This window comes from Cibotium barometz, chromosome 61, assembly GCF_041138505.1.
Source record: "Cibotium barometz isolate CiBa-2024 chromosome 61, ASM4113850v1, whole genome shotgun sequence".
Classification (NCBI taxonomy): Eukaryota; Viridiplantae; Streptophyta; class Polypodiopsida; order Cyatheales; family Cibotiaceae; genus Cibotium; species Cibotium barometz.
The window spans coordinates 18,962,275-18,980,124 of NC_141106.1; positions in this window are offsets into that span (position 1 = coordinate 18,962,275).

A 17,850-nucleotide genomic window follows, 5' to 3' on the forward strand; every position below is an offset into this window, starting at 1 on the left:
CATTAGTAGCCAATTGTAAGGCCAACATAGAAGCCTTGCGACGCTCCGTTCTTGTCCACTTGAGTCGTCACTCATTGAAGACCATGCAGTTGTGAGCTCTCCTTTGCAATCTTGCATCAGATTTTTTTGTTCAACCGTTATCTTTGCACTTCCGACATTCTCTTTTGAATCGGTTTTAGACTTGAGTTTTGGTTTTTGTTTCTTAAATTTTTTGCGACTTTTGCTAACAGTTTTTAGCTTTTCTCCTGGTTGGAATCCATCTGATCGTTTTACTTGGTCTTTGATACTATCTTGTGCTTGGACATAGTATAGATATCCATTCTTTCCTGAGAAGTGAGGTGGTGGTCGAGAGTGTTCATTCTTAAACTCCTCCTTTTCTTTTTGTAGTCTCTCACGTCGTTCCCTCTCATCTTGTTTACGGATTCTCTTATGGCTCTTACAGCATTTACGTTTAGGTCGGCGTCGAGGGATCTCTACTTGAACCTCCCTTCCTCTCAAGAGTAGGCGTGCCTTTCCTAACTCTTCCTCAGCATTTACGTTTAGGTCGGCTTCAGGGGATCTCTACTTGAACCTCCCTCCCTCTCAAGAGTAGGCGGCGTGCCTTTCCTAACTCTTCCTCAGGGATTATCACATCATTATCAAAATCAGAGTCCCATCCATCTTCCTTATCAGCATCATTAGCAGATTCGAGTGTTAAACCCTCCACTGAGACTTCCTCTACATGCAGTGCTGTTGTGGACACATCCCCATAGTACAGAACATCTAGAAGGTCACGTGGTTGTACCATTCGTATAGGAATAATGTCATATCCATGTGAGTCACAAAATTGAATTGGCTAATGTTGCAAGGACATGACTCCATTCCAGTGGGTCAATTAAGTGCTCAGGGAAGGGTTGTGGAATGTATGCCTCATCTGATACACTTCGATTACCCTTAAGTCTCTCAGTGTTGAAATCCCTACATGAGGCTCCACATATCCACAGATCTTCTCGCCCATCTGACAATGTAACTCTTGAGCCCTCGGCGGATAAAGCAGAATCAAACTCATCTATTGGAGACCTTGTTACATCACGATAGGAGTGATTCTTTAGGTTGACCCTTGTGATGACAGAATCATGTCGGAGGTACAAATAATTGTATCCCCAATCTTGAATCATTTGAAATTGTCGCATGAATGGTCTACCCAATATCACTTCATAGTTTGGATGTTTTCCAAAATCCACTATTGCAAAGGTGTGCTCATATTCAGTCCCACATGTGGTGACCAATATGTTCTCAAGCAGCCCAAGGGGATGTTCTAAGCTTCCATTTGCTCGCTACAAGCGCATCCTGGTACTCCTAATAGCTGGTTTGCCCCACTTTTCCCAAATGGACCTTATCATAATGCCCACTCCTGCACCACTGCTTGCTACAAGTGCATGGTACTCCTAATAGCTGGTTTGCCCCACTTTTCCCAGATGGACCTTGTCACAATGCCCACTCCTGCACCACTGCTTGCTACAAGTGCATGGTACTCCTAATAGCTGGTTTGCCCCACTTTTCCCAAATGGACCTTGTCACAATGCCCACTCCTGCACCACTATCAAGTATTGCAGTTGAAGCTACTTTTCGCACTTCTAATGGGAGGGTAGCATTTCCCTGATCGTCCTCACAAAATTTTCCTACTTTGTATAGGAACTGGCATAACATGCCTTGTCTTAGGGTGTATAGTACAATGATGGTGACCCTTTTGTAGCAATACCTACTCTGACAAACATGTGGCAATATCATTCCACAACTCAGGTCGAAGCTTTATCAAATCAAGCAAAGGTAAGGTACAAGCCACTGGTGCTGACAAAATAGCTTGCATGATACCCATATCCATCTCCTTTGTCAACCTTTTATGCATGGAGGGTATCCTCAAGGTTTGAGAACAGTTCTCATATTCTCCCAAATATGAAGGTAAGGTTTTCATTGTATGCTTACTTTTAGGAGAAACAATTGTTTGAACTTCCTCCTAGATGCTTGGGCGTCTAAAGTTGTTTTCTATGCTCCTGGTAAAATCCACCTCAAAGAATGGAGGTGAAATAATAGAGGACATATTCTCATTAACTTTCTCATGAACTGCTGCCCACATCTCATTTGCCATGTCCTCATTAGCATCAATAACTTCATCGTTGCATGGGAAGGCAAGGTGGTGGCAGAATACCTTCTTTCAATGGGGTGTCAATTGGTGCAGACTTCTCGCTATGAGATTGTGAGATGAGCTCACTTTTCATTTCCCAACTTGATGACACTTCTGGTATGGTTTCTAATGTTGGCTTAAGAGAGGTTGGGCCCTGAGGGATAGGTGGAGGTTGTCCCTCAAGTATTGATTGAGCTTCCCTAACGAGTTGCTGATGTATAGCTAGATTGATCTTCTCCTCACGAGGGTTTGGGTATTCTTGAAGCTTCTTGGGTAGCTCAGATAAAGCTGCAATGCGACTTCTATGAGCATCAATGATGGCATCTAGAGTCTCGTTCACCTTATCCACAAAAATAGAACCCCCAGAGCTATCCTTGATCGTACTAGCCTCATCTTGTTTAGCACTAGGCCCAGGTTGAGGTTGATGCTCCTCATACACTTCTTGGGATGTAAAAGTTTGATCCCTCATGTTTTGTTTAGAGACTTCTTGAGAACTAGTGGATGAACTCTTAGTTCGCTTGTTGCGGTTCTTTTTTCTCCTAGTGGTCTTTTTTCTATTGGAATGTAGGGTCTTGTCCAGTAGATTTGCCTTTGCATCCCTAGTTCGAGGTGTCTCATCAGTCTGCATTTTGGCATTTCGTGTCTGTGATCTAGTCATGACTCTAAGTGGCACGACATCCTCATTCTCTGATGAAGGTGGCGATGGAATCGCCCCTACAAAATTGAGTGAGACCTTGGGTTGAGAGGTGCCTTCCTCATGTGGTTTCAACAAACAATCTATTGGGAAGTGTTCTAACACCCTAGACAATATCTTTCAATTGGTGGAAACTGTGGTACTGTTGTATTGGATCGAGCTACTTGCCTTGAGCGATGTGGACAATCATGAGCCCAATGGGGTTCTCTGCACTCATAACAGGGGCCCATTAGTTTGGCCTTCTACCTTCCTTTGCTGCCATTGACCTGAGGGGCTGGGAGTCCTAGGTTGGTAGCCGCCTAGCAACATCAAAGAATTTTGTTCCCTTGGTTCTTGGCTTGGATATGCGGGACTTTCAAATAGATTTTCCTTGGATGAATATGATGCATATTCCTCCTCCACATAGCCTGGGTTTACCAAGTCTCTACACATTTGAATTGTCGTAGTCAACAACCCTCACAGGAGCAGTCCCAGGAGCAGGAGGTTGAGCTCCAAGAACAGGTCGTGCTTGCTCTTGTGCCATCGGTGGCTTACGTTCAAAAGTAGTATACTGTTGATGCATTTGTGGAGTCACTCCACCCCTTTGCTGCTCATGCTCCTGTCTCATTCTTGCAATGCGAGTATATTCCTGTGTGGTGTGGGTAAAGTTCCAAGCATAGGCCTGGCACCACTTCTTTGTGGGTTGGTTTGTGACTAGAGGAGAAAAGGTATTACATTCTTCGGTTTTATGGTTACCGCCACATGCTCCACAAAGATGAGGACCTGTAGGTAGTACACTCCTCATTCGGTGTTGTTGTGGCTGCATGGGTGGGCGATAGGTCTGTCCCAATCTCCTTAGTACTAGGTTAGCTATCTGGTCTGGATTTACTAGCGCACTAGACCCTGAACTTTGGTCATCACCCCACTGATCCCTAGGTTGCACCTCAGGGCCAGAACCATCTTGGAATTTGAAGTTATCTGTGAAATCCATAGCATCATGGCAACATTCATTGAAATTTGTATGCTTCTTTGAATAGAGATGTGTATGCAGTATTGAATTTTTGAGTCCTTTCAAGAAGAGAGAAATTAATCGACTCTGGGTGGGCTTCTCATCTTCTGGGCAACAATTAATGTACTGCTTCATCCTATTTACACAGTCTCTAACACTCTCAGTCTCACCTTGCTTGAAAGAGTAGATGTTTGCTATTGTGTCATGTTGAATCCCCATCAAGGAAAAAGCAGCAATGAATCTCTCTTCCAGAACTTGTAAAGAAGATTTGTCTGAAGCCTCTAGTGCCTGAAACCAAGCAAGGGCCTTTCCCTCAAGAGTGAGCCCAAATCCTTCAATTTGCGTATGTTTGTCAGTCACTTACTCAGCTCGAACTGCTTGCCTAAATGCTGCTACATGGTCATATGGATCTCCCGACCCTTCGTAAAAACAAAAAGAAATAGTGGTAGTAATGCAAGCTTCTCAACCGGTTTTGAGTCTTCTCCCCCGACAGAGCGGCGCCAATGGAGAGACGGAAAACTCTCTCACTTGTAGCAAGAGTAGTATGATCCACGTGTAGCTCAATCCAATGGGATTTGCATCTTTCGGAGCTAGGGATTCAACCCGTACCAGTGCACAAAAGCTTATCCACAAATGGAGAGAATGCTTATGGTTACCATCACATGACACTAGACTAAGCATACACACAAGCTCAACTTGTCCTCATTCCTACACACCCATTCATTCACAAATACAAGCAAGAGGAACACAATCACTATGCACTCAAGCAAAGAGAAAGACCTCACTCCACTCCTATCTTCCTACAAGCATGCACACACTCAAGCATCAAGCTAATTCCATGAAAGCTTCAAATCAGCCCACATACATAAAAATGAAATACTAAAAGCATGCATAAGACTAAAATGATTAGAGAAGAGGATGAGAAAGACTCATGACATTGCTATTGATTCAATGAAGAGATTTATCTCATACAAAGATGTAGATGGGGTGAGAGAAGAGTCTTCACCTCTATGGAGAAGAGGGAGAGTAGCTCTCTCAAAGGAGCTCTTGCATGAACTTAGCCCAAAGTGTACATAAGCTCTCAAATGAGCCACTTTTTATACAAAAACTCTAAAACTCCCAGAACTTCCCATGTGGGATTATTCTTAAGCCCACTCCCACACTCATCTACAACTTGGAACTCTTTACAAGAGCCCTAAATAAGAATGTCACTTGTTTTCTTGCTTGCATCTTTTTGTTGCATCCTTGCATTGATCTCCACTCATCACGCAACAGCCCTCTAAGATCTCTAACCTTCCTCAAACATCAACTAGCCTCAAGCTCTTACCCTTAGAACCTCTATGAACTAGTTAGTTGCTCTGTTATAACACCCTACTAATTCTGATCTGACTAGCTCACACCCTAATGATTCAGATCTGACCTAGCTCACACCCTACTGATTCAGATTTAACCTAGCTAAAAGTTGATGCAACTCACTTAGAACACTTCGGTGTGTCCTCTAATACCACTATACTCTCGGACACCTCAAAACTCATCAAGACCCAACCCAATGAACCCACAACTGACAGTAGTTGGCTACTTGCTGACTCTGAGATGCATATAGTGCCCACAACTCAAACTTGAGTGCTGACTATGCTGACAATCATCTAACTATTAGACCAAACCCTAAATAGGTTCCTTTCATCCTAGAAAGACTAGTTCTCATCTTCTACACACACAGCTAAATGAACTTGTAGAAAGATAAAGGATTGTTAGTACAATGGGGAACCCATTAGAAAACTTAGCAACTCTTTGGAAGAGTTTATGATTGTGAAATTTTGCAGACTATTCTGGTTTATGCTGTGGATAATTACTAGATTGTGGAAACATTGCCAACACATATAATTCACACAGTATTTGTGATGATGAGGTAAGACCTTTGGGAACTGGTCTATATCATGTACTTTCAATCATCAATCATAGTTGTCATCCAAATTGTATTCTCTTGTTCAAAGGAAAGAGTGTTGTTGTCCAAGCCATTGATCCAATGGGTGAAGGAATTAAGGTGACTATGAGCTATGTGGATCTTGCATCCCAAAATCTTGAGGGAACGATATTCCTTTGATTATAGTTGTTCATAGTGCCTAGGATAGGGATTTGATGGCATGATGAAATATGGTATTTTGGAGGGCTTCATATGCCTAAATTCAAAATTCAAAGGCTTTCTTTTACAAGACCAGGGGATCTAGAGAAAATGCTTCAAGGCTACTTTCTGTTGGAAATTTTACAGAGGTAAGGCATGCATTTGAACGATTCATTTTTGTTGACTCATGGAATGACAAGAAATCATTTGAGGATACAACATCAAAGTTGACCCAACACTGACCAATGAAGAAAAACTTCTTTGTTTAAATTATCTTAGACCTAAGTTACCATCTAAAGAGATCTTTGAATTAGATCATACTCATGTTTTTAGAGGAATATAAAATGTGTTACAATTAATATTATAACCATTTTTTAATTTCATTTTGTATAGCAAACAATTCATCAATTTAAGGTAAGACTCTCCTACTTGAATATCAATAATTGGTTTTGATTTTACTTTATGATGCCAAGTTTATAGTTGTTATTCACATCCATTGCAATTGCAACTTTTTAAAAACAGAAATCAAATGTATATGTTTTTTTTCCCTCTTTCATAAATATTTGATGCTAACAAAAGTTTAGACACCATATTCATAAAGAGTATATAGATTCATGCTTAATAAATATGCTTTTAGAGTATCAAATTACTTTGCCAAAATATTCCATTGAAGTTCTCAACACAAACAACATATGTAAAATCTAACACTTTTATCATTATGAATTGTTTTCCTTGAAAAAGTTTAACTATGGAACATTTCACCACAACATTCAAATATCCTACTTTAAACGCCTCTTTAAGGCATCAAACAAGGTACCCTTGTCTTCCACTTTTAGTGATCAAAACCATCGTCCTCTGTTTCCATCAAGGGTGAGACCAAACACACTCACCTTAACTTGATCATCCACATGGCCAAATGCCTCACAAATCTAGTGAAAAAACTCCAAATGAGGTATGGGGTCTCATGATCCATCAAACGTAGTGATAAGTTTGGAGATGTGGGCTGTTTTATTCCTCTCTAGCCCATTGCACTAATTATGCAAGTGCTGGTAGTGCAATTCCTAAAGCCATCCCCTTTGTATTTCTGTGGCTATCCTTGACATTTCTAGTGTCAGTCTTGCCCCATGACTGGGGCTGGTGCAAGTTGGGATATGATAGGCGGGGGAGCTACGCCTGGAGGATAGTATCCCATATATATATTGTGCCATAGTGATGGGATTGTTTGTGCTTTGTAAGGATACACATGGTATCCGGGCTACACTCTGCAAAAGGTGGAGGAGTGTACAATTGTGTCGTGTGCTAGCTAAAATGTTATAGGTGGGATCTTTCTCTTTGGTAAGAGGTCTCTGGACCTTGGTGAGCTTGCTCTTGTCCTAGGCTTTGTGAACTGGCTCTTGTCCTAGGCTTGGGGATGGCCTATGATCTTTGTAAGAATCAATCATTATGATAATCACCATGGATCCCGAAATTGTTGGATCAATCTAGATTGGGTTACTTGGGCCCTCCCCGCTTTCAGTCTAGGAGATTCTAGTGACGGTGTGAAAGTTCTATCTAGCTAATACTCCATGCGTGTGTCCCTGACATGGGGCTCTTTTGATTGTGTGTTTCCCACAATAAAGTTTCTCACGCTTGAGGGAAGACTCTTTTGTGAATGTGTAGGGATCCTAGGTCTTGCTCCATGAGTCAATGGTCCCTACATGTAATGGGCAACCAATCCTCATGTGTCTAGGTCAAGGGGGTAGTGTGTCCCGTGCTTGGATACTCTTTTCTTCTCAGTGGTGCTGTGTTGACGAAAGGGTCAGATCTCATAAATGATTGTGTGTAGGATGGTTTAGCGTCGTCAAAAAAAGGGTTTTTTTGCACCAATTTCCTTGAGCATAGGTGCATGAATGTGTCAAGTGACAGCGCAGAATCACACTCTAGACATGGATATTTTTACCCTTTGGAAGCTTAGGAATGGTTATTCACTCAAAGAGGAACGAACATTATTTGGTGAAGGTATGGGCCGGCTTAGTAAGAGTTGTGATCGTACGTTGAAGTTGGTACAATCATGGATCTTGAAGAGAATAGACATTCCCTAGTGAAGGAATAAGTGTTTAGCATGGCCTATAGTCAGAGGAATGGTAGGCATTCCTTGGTGGAGGAACGGTCGTTCACTTAGGGAAGGTGCAATCATGAATTGTGTTGGAAAAAAAGATCTTCGAACATAGGTATGGACAAAGATTTGGGAAAGTATGGGAATTCACTTTTTTAGGGAACTAACATACATTTGTGAAGTTACAGACATACACTTACACACACTAGCAAATATCTTAAATGTGCAAAACGGTGTATCTTCTGATAGTTGCCTTCAAATATTCTCCTTATACTATATATCTACTACTTTTATACCCTTTTTAATGCACTTTATGCTCTCTTTAATGTATATTACTCACATTGATGAGGTAGACGTGTAAATATTTTGCGAATGGGCATTTCTTAAGAGCGTACAACCGGACCTTTCTGAAGTGAATTCCGAAGTGAATGACCATTCACTTCTCAGAGAAGCAAGCCCATACAGAATTGTTCCCAGTTGTTTTAGAGGTGATGGACTTGTCAAGACACTCACAGGTAGGAATATCGATTCCAAACAGAACCAGAAGCTAGAACAGTGGGGTAGGGTAGCACAGAGTCCATGAACAAATCACCAAGTTGGTGAATTATTCCCAGTTTTTTTAGAGGTGATGGACTTGTCAAGACACTCACAGGTAGGAATATCGATTCCAAACAGAAACAGAAGCTAGAACAGTGGGTAGGGTAGCACATAGAGTCCATGAACAAATCACCAAGTTGGTGCAAAGTGCATAAGGGATGGTGAGGACAATGCACGAAAGCCCACTCTCTGTGAAATAATTTTGAGGAAAATCTGGATAGGACAAACTTGGTCAAGAAAATGGAAGAAATTGGAGCAGGAAAGAAGCCAGTGTGTAATGGTAGAGCAACCAAATAAAGGATGTTAAAGTGCCAAGTAGAGCCAATTACATACCAGAGCAACAAAACCATCTTAAGAACGAAAACGGAGGGACATCTAGACGGAATCTAGATAGGAAAACTGACAAGGGAAAGTTAGGAAAAGGAAAGGGAAGTAAATGCGAAAGAATGTAGAGAGGCCAAGGTATGACCAATGACAAGGAGAAAAGTAACTACTCCGTGTGAAGAAATACGACTTGTGGTGAGAAGATCTCAGCAAGATGAAACTAAACATCACACTATACCAAATGCTAAATCTAGTTTCCAATTTACAAGAAAGTTTTACTTCATGCCATAGTACAAAATGAGAAGCTGGTGCAAGTACCCTTTCATGAACTAGAAAATCTGGTAGTCGAATACAAGAATGTGGAAAAGGTCCAGGATTGTAACACGTCTATTCTAGAAGTGACCATCAAGATCAGAGGACAGAAAGTGATAAGGGTCATTCTTGATGGAGGAGTAGGAGTGAAAATTATATCAAATAGTCAAGCTAAAAAGGTAGGCATCACTTACATTCAACCAGTTAGGGCATTGCTGCATTAAGTTTGTCTCCTTTAAAATACTACCCTAACTTATTCACTCGGACCAGGGATGCCTATAAGCTTGCGTGGTTCTATGAATCCATCCTCATTGGTTTTGTTGGAACTTCCTAGTTCCACCTATTCTTCCATTCCTACTCCTAGCCTTCCTTCCATGCTATCCTTCAAATCCTTCCATAGACTTGGGTTGCCCTTAAGTAAGGTGCCAGTGGGAATCTAGACTTGTGTGAAAATAGGAAGGAGGAAAGGCCTTCAATATCTCTTAAGTAAGGTGCCAGTGGGAATCTAGACTTGTGTGAAAATAGGAAGGAGGAATGGCCTTTAATATCTCTTAAAATGGGTGTGAGTTCATGAATATGATTATCCTTATTCGTGTTAGTCTTTTTAGGGTGTAGGATATAGGGTTGATATCAACTTTTGTGTTAGTTCTTCTTGGGGGGTTGCCCTTAGATTCTTGAGATGTGCAAGACTAGCATTTCCTTTGGGTCTACCTCTTGGGAGAGATTTTTAGGGAGCACGTGGTGGTTAGGGATTTTTTAAAGCTCCTAGGTTTCCTTGGTTAATTGTAAGTTAGGCATAGAAGAACTTCCTGCCCCTCGCAACATGTGCTGGTTGAGGTTTCTCCTTCAATCGAGCTTGACACTCCATGACCAATTCTTGAGCGTGGCCTTTACCCGTCCCTTCTCCTCAACTAGGTTTTGGTATTTGGCTAACTATCGGGGTAGCTGATTGGGGTCTATTTACCCTCTTCCTTGAGAGCCAGATGGTAGTCTCCTCTCCTCATCTCAGCAAGTATACATGGTACATTTTCTCTTCTTCCATCACGTAGTGACTTAGGATTTGCGAGGGGGGGCTACTTGGCTTCTTAGGTTTGAAGATGGTGTTGTTGATAGCTTCTCCCTCTTCACCCTCTTCAAAGATCTATGTGAGGGTTAACTAGTGAACTGGGATCGCTCAAGGTAATGGTGGTTGTGGTGGAAGAAGTGGGGATGGTAAGGGTGCTTCAAGCAAACTTAAGGATTCCTCTTGGGGTCACCTCATGGCCAAGTTGAGGTGCATTATGTTGTGTTGGTGCTACCAAGGCCAGCGGTGGGGTTTTCTTGGGTTTAGTGGGGCAAGGCCTATCTCGTAGAACCCTTTCTTGAGCAACTCTTTAGTGATAGAAATTGGATGTCTCATGATTACCCCACCTTTGGCACACTAAGCACAATAGAGAGTGGGTCGGGGTCTTAAATGTGGACATTCCATACTAGTGTGGTTTTCTCGACAAATTGGGCACCATCCTAGTTCTCTCTTGGGGTAAAGATGGGGTTTCTCAACTTGGTCATGGAATTGACCTACTCTCCATTATTAGGTCATTTGCTGCATTAATGCAAAGCTTCTCCACTTGTCTTGAAGAGGATTATTTTCCCTTTCCTTCTGAATTTTGTAGTTTTGAAGGAAGCTTCAGAAGTTTCCTCGTGTCATCTAAGGAACAATTCCCCGTGAATTTGTCCTTGAACTCCATGGTGCTTCTATAACATTTCTCAAAGGAAGTATGGGGGGCCATAGAGGATAGGGAGTTCTGCAAGGCTAAATCTTCAAGGCCCTCTAGGAATCATCGAATCAGTCTTACATCAGAAAACTTGTCTTTATTACAGTGACATTAAAGATATCTCAGCCAATTGATATAGTCTACGATGGATTCTCCATTTTTCTGTTTTACATTATGTAATAGTTCGATCAGACCCCAATGAGTTCCTTGTCTCAAATATCCTACTTTAAACGCCTCTTTTAAGGCATCAAACAAGGTACCCTTGTCTTCCACTTTTAGTGATCAAAACCATCGTCCTCTGTTTCCATCAAGGGTGAGACCAAACACACTCACCTTAACTTGATCATCCACATGGCCAAATGCCTCACAAATCTAGTGAAAAAACTCCAAATGAGGTATGGGGTCTCATGATCCATCAAACGTAGTGATAAGTTTGGAGATGTGGGCTGTTTTATTCCTCTCTAGCCCATTGCACTAATTATGCAAGTGCTGGTAGTGCAATTCCTAAAGCCATCCCCTTTGTATTTCTGTGGCTATCCTTGACATTTCTGGTGTCAGTCTTGCCCCATGACTGGGGCTGGTCCAAGTTGGGATATGATAGGTGGGGGAGCTACCCCTGGGAGGATAGTATCCCATATATGTATTGTGCCATAGTGATGGGATTGTTTGTGATTTTGTAAGGATACACATGGTATCCGCCGGGCTACACTCTGCAAAAGGTGGAGGAGTGTACAATTGTGTCGTGTGCTAGCTAAAATGTTATAGGTGGGATCTTTCTCTTTGGTAAGAGGTCTCTGGACCTTGGTGAGCTCGCTCTTGTCCTAGGCTTGGGGATGGCCTATGATCTTTGTAAGAATCAATCATTATGATAATCACCATGGATCCCGAAACTGTTGGATCCCTACCTGCTTTCGGTCTAGGAGATTCTAGTGACGGTGTGAGTTCTATCTAGCTAATACTCCATGCGTGTGTCCCTGACATGGGGCTCTTTTGATTGTGTATTTCCCACAATAAAGTTTCTCAAGCTTGAGGCAAGACTCTTTTTTGAATGTGTAGGGATCCTAGGTCTTGCTCATGAGTCAATGGTCCGTACATGTAATGGGCAACCATTCCTCATGTCTAGGTCAACAAGGGGGTAGTGTGTCCCGTGCTTGGATACTCTTTTCTTTCACTGGTGCTGTGTTGACCAAAGGGTCAGATCTCATAAATGATTTTGTGTAGGATGGTTTAGCGTCCTCAAAAAAAGGGTTTTTTTTCACCAATTTCCTTGAGCATAGGTGCATGAATGTGTCAAGTGACAGTGCAGAATCACACTCTGGACATGGATATTTTTACCCTCTGGAAGCTTAGGAATGGTTATTCACTCAAAGAGGAACGAACATTATTTCGTGAAGGTATGGGCCGGCTTAGTAGGAGTTGTGACCATACGTTGAAGTTGGTACAGTCATGGATGTTGAAGAGAATAGACGTTCCCTAGTGAAGGAATAAGTGTTTTGCTGAGAAAAGCATGGCCTATAGTCAGAGGAATGGTAGGCATTCCTTGGTGGAGGAATGGTCGTTCACTTAGGGAAGGTGCGGTCATGAATTGTGTTGGAAAAAAAGATCTTCCAACATAGGTATGGACATTCACTTGGGAAAGTATGGGAATTCACTTTTTTAGGGAACGAACATACATTTGTGAAGTTACGGACATACACTTACACACATTGGCAAATATCTTAAATGTGTAAAACGGTGTATCTTCTAATAGTTGCCTTCAAATATTCTCCTTATACTATAGATCTACTACTTTTATACCCTTTTTAATGCACTTTATGCTCTCTTTAATGTATATTACTCACATTGATGAGATAGACGTGTAAATATTTTGCGAATGGGCATTCCTTACGAGCGTACAACCGTACCTTTCTGAAGTGAATGACCATTCACTTCTCAGAGAAGCAAGCCCAAACTGAATTGTTCCCTGTTGTTTTAGAGGTGATAGACTTGTCAAGACACTCACAGGTAGGAATATCGATTCCAAATGGAACCAGAAGCTAGAACAGTGGTGGGTAGGGTAGCACATAGAGTCCATGAACAAATCACCAAGTTGGTGAATTGTTCTCAGTTGTTTTAGAGGTGATGGACTTGTCAAGACACTCACAGGTAGGAATATCAATTCCAAACGGAAACAGAAGCTAGAACAGTGGGTAGGGTAGCACATAGAGTCCATGAACAAATCACCAAGTTGGTGCAAAGTGCATAAGGGATGGTGAGGACAATGCACGAAAGCCCACTCTCTGTGAAATAATTTTGAGGAAAATCTGGATAGGACCAACTTGGTCAAGAAAATGGAAGAAATTGGAGCAGGAAAGAAGCCAGTGTGTAATGGTAGAGAAACCAAATAAAGGATGTTAAAGTGCCAAGTAGAGCCAATTACATACCAGAGCAACAAAACCATCTTAAGAATGAAAACAGAGGGACATCTAGACAGAATCTAGATAGGAAAACTGACAAACAAGGGAAAGTTAGGAAAAGGAAAGGGAAGTAAATGCGAAAGAATGTAGAGAGGCCAAGGTATGACCAACGACAAGGAGAAAAGTAACTACTCCGTGTGAAGAAATACGACTTGTGGTGAGAAGATCTCAGCAAGATGAAACTAGACATCACACTAGACCAAATGCTAAATCTAGTTTCCAATTTACAAGAAAATTTTACTTCATGCCATAGTACAAAATGAGAAGTTGGTGCAAGTACCCTTTCAGGAACTAGAAAATCTGGTAGTAGAATACAAGAATGTGGGAAAGGTCCAGGATTGTAACACGTCTATTCTAGAAGTGACCATCAGGATCAGAGGGCAGAAAGTGATAAGGGTCATTCTTGATGGAGGATTAGGTGTGAAAATTATATCAAATAGTCAAGCTAAAAAGCTAGGCATCACTGACATTCAACCAATTAGGGCATTGCTGCATTAAGTTTGTCTCCTTTAAAATACTACCCTAACTTATTCACTCGGACTAGGGATGCCTATAAGTTTGCGTGGTTCTATGAATCCATCCTCATTGGTTTTGTTGGAACTTCCTAGTTCCACCTATTCTTCCATTCCTACTCCTAGCCTTCCTTCCATGCTATCCTTCAAATCCTTCTATAGACTTGGTTTGCCCTTAAGTAAGGTGCCAGTGGGAATCTAGACTTGTGTGAAAATAGGAAGGAGGAAAGGCCTTCAATATCTCTCAAAATGGGTGTGAGTTCATGAATATGATTATCCTTATTCGTGTTAGCCTTTTTAGGGTGTAGGGTATAGGGTTGATATCAACTTTTGTGTTAGTTCTTCTTGGGGGGTTGCTTAGATTCTTGAGATGTACAAGACTAGCAGTTCCTTTGGGTCTACCTCTTTGGGGAGATTTTTAGGGAGCACGTGGTCGTTAGGGATTTTTTAAAGCTCCTAGGTTTCCTTGGTTAATTGTAAGTTAGGCATAGAAGAACTTCCTGCCCCCCGCAACATGTGCTAGTTGAGGTTTCTCCTTCAATCGAGCTTGACACTCCATGACCAATTCTTGAGAGTGGCCTTTACCCGTCTCTTCTCCTCAATTAGGTTTTGCTATTTGGCTAACTATCGGGGTAGCTGATTGGGGTCTATTTTCCCTCTTCCTTGAGAGGCAGATGGTAGTCTCTTCTCCTCATCTTAGCAAGTATACATGGTCATTTTCTCTTCTTCCATCACGTAGTGACTTAGGATTTGCGAGGGGGGGCTACTTGGCTTCTTAGGTTTGAAGATGGTGTTGTTGATAGCTTCTCCCTCTTCACCCTCTTCAAAGATCTATGTGAGGGTCAACTGGTGAACTGGGATCGCTCAAGGTAATGGTGGTTGTGGTGGAAGAAGTGGGGATGGTAAGGGTGCTTCAAGCAAACATAAGGATTCCTCTTGGGGTCACCTCATGGCCAAGTTGAGGTGCATTATGTTGTGTTGGTGCTACCAAGGCCAGCGGTGGGGTTTTCTTGGGTTTAGTGGGGGCAAGGCCTATCTCGTAGAACCCTTTCTTGAGCAACTCTTTAGTGATAGAAATTGGATGTCTCATGATTACCCCACCTTTGGCACACTAAGCACAATAGAGAGTGGGTCGGGGTCTTCAATGTGGACATTCCATACTAGTGTGGTTTTCTCGACAAATTGGGCACCATACTAGTTCTCTCTTGGGGTAAAGATGGGGTTTCTCAACTTGGTCATGGAATTGATCTACTCTCCATTATTAGGTCATTTGCTGCATTAATGCAAAGCTTCTCCACTTGTCCTGAAGAGGATTATTTTCCCTTTCCTTTTGAATTTTGTAGTTTTGAAGGAAGCTTCAGAAGTTTCCTCGTGTCATCTAAGGAACAATTCCCCTTGAATTTGTCCTTGAACTCCATGGTGCTTCTATAACATTTCTCAAAGGAAGTATGGGGGGCCATAGAGGACAGGGAGTTCTGCAAGGCTAAATCTTCAAGGCCCTCTAGGAATCATCAAATCAGTCTTACATCAGAAAACTTGTCTTTATTACAGTGACATTGAAGATATCTCAGCCAATTGATATAGTCTAGGATGGATTCTCCATTTTTCTGTTTTACATTATGTAATGAAATCGATCAGACCCCAATGAGTTCCTTGTCTCAAATATCCTACTTTAAATGCCTCTTTTAAGGCATCAAACAAGGTACCCTTTTCTTCCACTTTAATTTAATTAATGTAACTAATCGTATCTAGGTGTTTTACAGGAATCCTTCGATCCAGCCTATGGGTTGGCCATCCGGCCCATGGGTTAGCCAACCACCCAACCACTGTATTGGTGGGATTCCTTTACAAAGATTTGATTGTGTTTTTGCTAAGTACCGAGAAAAAGAGTTCCCAGGCCCCCTAGCTGGCAATTCATGCAAAAATTAAGGTAAGCATACCACGTACTCATCCAATATGAAATTGCCATTTATAACAGATTCGACTGGCTTTTAACAATCCTTCACAATAGAAATCATAATCTTTCTGATCATCATTTTCCAAAATTTTGAGTCCATAGTATTACAAAATGTGTCCTCTGGACTCTCCGTTGAAGAGACCAGCTGGCCAACCAACGAGATCCAATATCAAAATTTTGAGTCCATAGTATTACAAAATGTGTCCTCTGGACTCTCCGTTGAAGAGACCAGCTGGCCAACCAACGAGATCCAATATCAAAATTTGCTTCCCAAAAATCTTTCCTTTTTGTCCATCTGAAATCTTCCTTGACGTACGCATGGGTGTCCTAGCAAGTGAGAGCCCGTGCATCGCCTGGTCAGAACCCTCTAGGATCCTCCTTCGGTGTCCTAGCACTTCACTCATTGACCGCTTCGTCGGTCCTCACCCATTGTAACCACAAGCGCACCATTTTAACCCTACCAAGGCTGATCAATAACTCGGCAGGCTTTGCCGCAAGCGACGTCCCTTGACGACTCCCCGCCAGCTGTTCTAACAAACCTCCTCTTACTAAAACATATGCCAAATGCTTCCTCTAGCATTCTCGCGTAAAAGAGTCCTTTAAATGAAAAAGAGAGATTCCAATGTAAGTAAAATTCCCAGTTTGAGATTGATTCACAAAACCCTTTTCTTCATAATTCTCGGTTTCATAATGAGTATCCTCGATCTCTAATGAGGGTAATCTACCCATCATTTTTGTCTGTCTGTCCAACTAGATTCTTGGTGAATTCGGTCAAAGGAAAAACTAGTTTAGCTCCGATAGTCTATTCTTTGTATTTAGGAACTGGAATTGCTCACAAAGTTTTTGCTTGATTCAGATCGAGAGATGGACAAGTAGGTTTAATGTCCGCCCCTCTTGTAGTCTAACCAATTTCATTCGGTTTAGTTCTAATGAGGATTCCCTTCAGATAAACATCTAGTTTTGGGTAAATATCAATTTAGTGATTTTACCAATTAAAATATCTAAGATATTCTTTCTGCCACATAATTTCTCGACCTTAATTCATTAGGTAGAATTATGGTTAAAATTGATATTTTTTGACCCTAAAAATTAATTCAAATCCATCTTTTCTTAAATATCATAAAAATTCTTCTTTTAACTAAATACCAATTACCTATTTTTTTGAATAAACTTAAAATCTCTTTTTTTTTAATAAACTTAAAATCTCTCTTTTTCTCATTTAATGAGTGCAATCCAATTATCATGGAAATTCCTCTTTTACTAAAAATTAAATCTATCTAAAATTCTTCTTTTAAAAATTACATAAAATATACATTAATTCCATTAAACTAGAAATTCCACTTTTCTCATTCAAATGATTGAATTCCAAATATGGTGAAAATTTCTCTTTCATTATTTAAATTTATCTATACAAAAAGATAAATTTAACTAAATTTTCTCTTAAAAATTAAATAAGATTCTCCATTAATTTCTTTACACTAGAAATTCCACTTTTCTCATTTAAATGGTTGAATTCCAATTATGGTGGAAATTCCTCTTTCATCATTTAATGTTATCTATGCAAAAAGATAAATTTAATCAAATTTTCTCTTAAAAATTAAATAAAAATCTCCATTAATTTCTTTACACTAGAAATTTCATTTTTCTCATTTAAATGGTTGAATTACAACTATGGTGGATTCCTCTTTCATCATTTAAATTTATCTATGCAAAAAGATAAATTTAACTAAAATCCTTCTTTAATTTTTAAATAAAATATACATTATTTTAGTATTCTAATTTTTCTTTTACTTCATTGGAATACATGGATTTCCATTGTCATGGGAATTTCTCTTTTATCATAAAAATGAATTACTAAAAATTTTTCTTTTTCCT